This window comes from Heterocephalus glaber, unplaced genomic scaffold (genome assembly GCF_053883595.1).
Source record: "Heterocephalus glaber isolate CG9 unplaced genomic scaffold, H.glaber_assembly_v1.0 deba00000546, whole genome shotgun sequence".
In the NCBI taxonomy this organism is placed as follows: domain Eukaryota; kingdom Metazoa; phylum Chordata; class Mammalia; order Rodentia; family Bathyergidae; genus Heterocephalus; species Heterocephalus glaber.
The window spans coordinates 29,251,527-29,257,526 of NW_028258147.1; positions in this window are offsets into that span (position 1 = coordinate 29,251,527).

Below are 6,000 nucleotides of genomic sequence, written 5' to 3' on the forward strand. Positions count from 1 at the left end.
AAACAAGTTATTGTACTTTTCTGAGTCACAGTTTCCTTTTGGTACAATTGGAATAATAGAACCAACTTATATGGTAATGGTAGAATGAAATGAGAGAAATACTGGTAAGATGTTTAGCAAGGTGCTTTGCAAAAAGTAAATGTTCAAAGAATACCAGTTAATACATAATATTAATATGGATATAATATATTCATAAGACCTGATAGTGTCTGCTTCAGCATATGGCATCTCCTCATTCTAGGAGGACCTCCCTGTCTCCTCCCCACCTGTCTAACTTCTCTCCCCTCCAGTTCAGCTCAGGTAACACAATCCTGGGAAATCTCTGATTCTTTTTTTTTTTCAAAAATTTTTCCCCCATTAAGTTTATTGGTACATTTTAGGTATAAAATACAGTTACATTCATCATTGGGATCTTGTACCATTACATGAGTCTCTTGGTTCTTTTTTTTCCCCTTCCCTTGCCCTCCCTTCACCTCCACCCTTCCCTATTTGCAAAGATTTTGTTCCCATTTTTTCCTTTTCTCACATTTTTTCTTTTCCCTTCTTTCCCTTCTCCTACCCCTCCCACTTCCCCTGCTACTTTAGACCTTTACTTCCTATTACACAATATCAATTATACATGTTTAAAATTAAAATATCAAGACCTAGGAGACATTACCACAGATTTTACAGAATTTAAAAGGATATAGAATGCATATTACAAAAAATCTGTTTTGAAATAAATTTGACAACTTCTAAGAAAGACCTTGGAAGACAAATTAATGAAACTGACTCTGGAGGAAATATAAAATTTGAATCGCACCTATTGAAGAAAGTATATTCCTAGCTTGAAAACCTACCTATATGACAACAACAGGCTCATATACATTTTAACTGATAAACTACATCAAACATTTAAAGCAGAAAAAAAAGGAACACTTCTCCCCTCATTTTAGGAAATCAACATTGTGCTAATCCTAAAACTGAATAAAGATAATAGAAGAAAAAAGTATGAACATAGATAGAAATTTGTTTAACAAAACAAACTATTATAAGTCAGATCTGGCAGTATATAGAAAGTGGTTTTGTTATAGGGATGGCAATGTTGGTTCAGCATTGGAAGATCCACCCCCAAAAGTTATCATTTTATTTTATTTTATTTTTGTTTTGTTTTGTTTTGTTTTTGGTACCAGGGATAGAACTCGGGTCCTTGCGCTTGCACAGCAGGTGGCGAAACCACTGAGCTAAATCCCCAGCCCAAAAGTCATCATTTTAACAGAAGAAAGGAAAAAGCCATATGATCCTGTCACTAGTTGGAGAAAAAGTATTGGACTAAATTCCACAGCTGTTCATGGTAAAAGCTATCAGGAGACTAGAAGTAGAACAGAAACTTCTCAACAGATTAAAGACATGTACTCCATACTTCCAGTGAGAACGCCTTATATGAATGGAAGAGATACAATGCTTTCTCCTTAAGGTGGGGAACAAGGGCAGATATGCTTACTCTTCATCTGTCCATTAAACTTTGAAACCTAGGCCTAAACCAAAATAGTCTGGCAGTAAAATGACACAATTAGGATAGGAGTGGCAAGGCAGAAGCAAAATCTTTATATGTAGATGAAATGATCATCTACACAGAAAATACTATGAAATCTCTAGGAGCCCCTAGAACTTGTGTTTGAATTTAACAGGATTAGAAAACACAAGGTATATATAAAAATTCAGGTCTATGTATACTTGCTATAAATGAAGAATTGGATATTGAAATTTAAAAGTTATGTAGGAGTACAAAGGACCTAGAAAAGTAAAAAGAAAAAGAGAAAAAAACCCCAAACAAACAGTGTTGGAAGACATTTAGTACCTAATTTTAAGACTTCTTCTAAAGCTACAGTAATCAAGGCAGGGTTGGTGTAAGAAAAGACATATAGATCATTGGAATAAAACAGAGAATCTGATTCTTGAAATTAGGTGCCTGTCTTTATGCCTTTATAATACTCACTGCTTGTTTCTTTTAAAGTATTTTTAAAGTTTTATTATAATTATTGCTTTCCTTATTTGTCTTCTTATTTGGATTGTAACTTTTTGCTGCACAATGTAATATTTATTTTTCTCAGAGCTCACAACTGAGCCTGATGGGTAGAAATTTGTATATTGAATGAATAAATACTCAGTCTTTCCTTTCTGTTTTGCTTGCATTTATAAATAAGTTGTAACTGGGTAGATTCTTCTATATTTATTTTTTTCTTCTTTGTAGTCCTTAAGGAGAGTGCTAAAATAACCTGAATATTATTCCCATAAGTAATTGTATGAAGTGTTTTGATCATGACTCTAGCAAATTGTTGGCATTTTCAGGACAAATTATCTTTAGTGGAGTTTCTATTTTAATTGAAGAACTCATGGACAGCTTGAATTAATTATTTGTCTAGTCCTTAGACATTTGATAGCATTAGTACATTTCTGTGCCTTATTCTTTGGGTGGTGATTTGAATTATCATTGAGTGGCAATAGGTAGATTTTAATTCTACAGTGTCCTGCCTGAGTGGGCTACCAATGAGCCCAATTATGTTTTTGGTTCACAGGTCATATTTATATATGAAAGTAGTTAATAAGGATCAGAAGGATCATAAACATTTCAAAACACCATTTAAGCTCACTTCAGTGGCATCTTGGGCTCATACAACTCCTGAACAGAAATACAAGGAAACTTTCACTATGGTAGGCTAATTTGAGATAAGACCAGTATTAAACTATGATATGATGAAATTATAGAATTTTATCATCTAGTGTATAGAAAATATTTACACAAGCCAGAGATCAGTACTCAGTGGTTGAGATTCATAACTGGGTCTACTTAATAAGCAGGCCAGAATTCTTTGTAATTATTTCATTAATCATCAGAAACAGTTGTTACTGGAGTGTTTGAAAGCAGTTTGTTTTCTTAAGAAGATTAATCACCCCCTGCAAAGCTAATTTAATTGGATTGTAAACTCTCTTTCCTCCATGAAAGGAAAAGTTAAGCCATATCCTCATCTTGGAATTATCAAATGTTTCAAAGGCACAAGATCCAAATTAACTAGATTTTTCCTTGAATAACTTAATAAATATACAAGTTAAGTGATAATAATGATGATTTTTGTTCTGCTCATGGCAACTATACTTAATATTTGTAAGCTAGGCTAAGAGAAATCCTAGGTCCTTCAAAAATAAAATAAAGTGATACAGAAAAAGAAATTCCACTTTATTGTGAGAACAATAGAATTTCCATTGACAAGGAAGAGATATTAGGCTCTTCAAACTAAAGAATGAAGTAAATTGGGCTGGGGATTTATCTCAGTGGTTCCGCCACCTGCCTCGAAAGCAGAAGGACCTAAGTTCGATCCCCGGTACCAAAAAACAAACAAACAAGAATGAAGTAAATTGTTTGATTTAATGGCAGGTCTAGAGAATGGGGCCTTGAAAAAAGCTGAAAAAGGACTTGGGGAGGGTCCTGCCATTTATTTTCTTGGACTCAGCTTAGACACTCCTAAGCCATCGTAGAGCCGTTCTACTTGAAACTCCAGACAGGGCTAAACCCACACTCAACATCTTCCCATGAGGCATTTTAGTTGCCTGCTCAGACAAAAGAGATCAAAGAAAGGGATGGATAAAGGAAATGGAATTGTATTTTGTACGGAGCATGAAACAGTATGGGCTATGTATGAGGTTCTAAGATTAGGAAATAACTAGTGAGAAAAATGGTAAGGGTTGCTATACTAATGGATCTTCTGTTTCTGCCACTTCCTATCTATTTATGCCCCACCTCTTTCCAAGAAGGATTTGAAGTGGCTTTAATAACTGACATGTAAGACAAAACAAATACTTTACTCTGCCTACTCTGACTTCAGATTCAAGCCATCAAGTTCTTCACAGCAGGCTGACCAAGAAATTTCTTCAATAGAAGTGTTCATTAGCTAGTTTTATTATTAACATGATATGCATAAAAAATCCCTACTTTCTTTTGTGTATGTAGATAATATTAGTTCAGAAAAAGACAACCCTTTTCTTCTCTCTAAATGTCAGTATCAGTTTTTGTCACATAAATGTGTTCTAACACATCCACCTATGAAAAGGTTTGAAAAGGTTTTCAAACAAGGGTTTACATCTTCTCTTGCAACCCTATTCCATGTGGTTGTTGAAAATATAGTGTGAAAGCTTTTTATTGTTTCAGAGTGGACCTCCCAAACCTGACTGTGAGTTTCTTGGCTGAGAATCTAAAAAACTAAAAAAAAATATGTCTCAAACCACCACATTTTGTTTTCTTTTAGGTTCAAACCCTATAAAAGCACATTTTGTATGGCTTCTACCCCAAACCATATGCTGGCATAAGATCTTGCTAGATGCTGTGCTCAGATCTAACTGAAAGGTGTACCAATCTTTACAACATTTTTGGTGTACTTGTCACTAACTTGTTATACAGGTGACACAAGCTGAGTACTCACCTATAGTCTCTTCTATTGGATCCTTTTAGCCCAATCCCACCACCCAGTCTGGGACATAGAGCCATCTTGTTGTCCTCAGTCAATCACTCTTAGACACTGTAACATTTTACTGATGCCTATCTTACCTTGGACTTTTACTTCCCCTAAAAACTTACCTCTTCCATCTATCATTCCCTCAAACACTTTGAGGCTAGTCAGGGAGATAAGTTTTTGCTAAGGTAATAATGGGTTAAAACTTCTTAGAGAAGGCACACAGGACACTATAATTCGTTGTGGCAGACATGTTCACTTGCTGACAATTTAGAGTTTCCTAAAATACAGGATTTTTATTTGCTCAATATGGCAGCTCTATGACCATTGTTTCTTCATCTCCTACAACCCCCATAAAGCAAGTGCTCAGTAAATATTGTCTGAAAATAAGCACATGAAAGTAACAGAGAAGGATATATCTATATGTAAAATTTTTTGTGATGTGGAGAGTGGAATCTAGGACCTCATAATGCCGGGTAAGCACTTTACCACTGAGCTATACCTCCAGGCCTCCTCTGAATCTTTTTATCTCTCTAAATTATATCATATGGGGAGCTGGCTCACTCTTCAGGTCTGGAACTATTTCATAAGATTTTAGGCCTCTGAGTCTTGTTTTGGTTGGAAATTGAGGGTAGTTATACTCTTTGACTTTTTCATCCTGTTTGTTCATGCAACCATTGTTCTAGGAGAGCATCCTTCTTTTTTAGAGGAGCCTATAGGATAAAAGGGGGTGAAGGACAGATATCTTCTATCATCTTACAGTTCACTAAGGGAAGAGTAACCCTGAATTTGGGTTGGAGGGGCTTTGAGAAAATAAAGACACTAACAGGTCACATCCTAGTATCATCTTTTACCCAACAGAAGTGGGAGCTCCCTTGATAACTACAAATAGGAAGCTTCTGGGAGTCCATTGATGCTGGGAGTGGAAGTAATAATAGCAATTTGGGTGAACCACAGTCTTTTATAAATAGTCCTAGTGCCCCCAAAGTCATCATCATGAGAATTCTTAAGGCCTCTATGGAAGGAGAAAGCTGTCTTAACATTTTATTTTATAATTACGTTAAATTGTCAATTATTACTGTAACTGCCATATAATTGTAAGAATGTTCTTTTTTAAGAGTTAGGAGCCATTGGGCATTAAGGCAATTTTGACTTTGTCTTCCTAGATTGCATCTATTGTTTTCTTCAGGAAGTTCCTAATACTTTATGTTTCTCCTTGTCTTGAGGCAGTCCATATCTCTTAGAAAAAGGAGACTTTGAAACCTATAAACTTGGTGGGTGAAGTTAACACATCAGATGTTAGCATGCCATCTATTTAGAGCTGTGATTGAAGTCATAATAGATATATTTTCAGTATATTCCATCTTTTGCCTGCCCTTAAAAGACAAGGGAGATGCTTCAGTCTTGAGACAAATTCACTCTGAGCCAGACTGAACCTACAGTGCACACACAGTCACCCACTCCCACAAATTCTGTTTTCCTAGTGTGTTATCTCTGTCACTTATTAGATTTT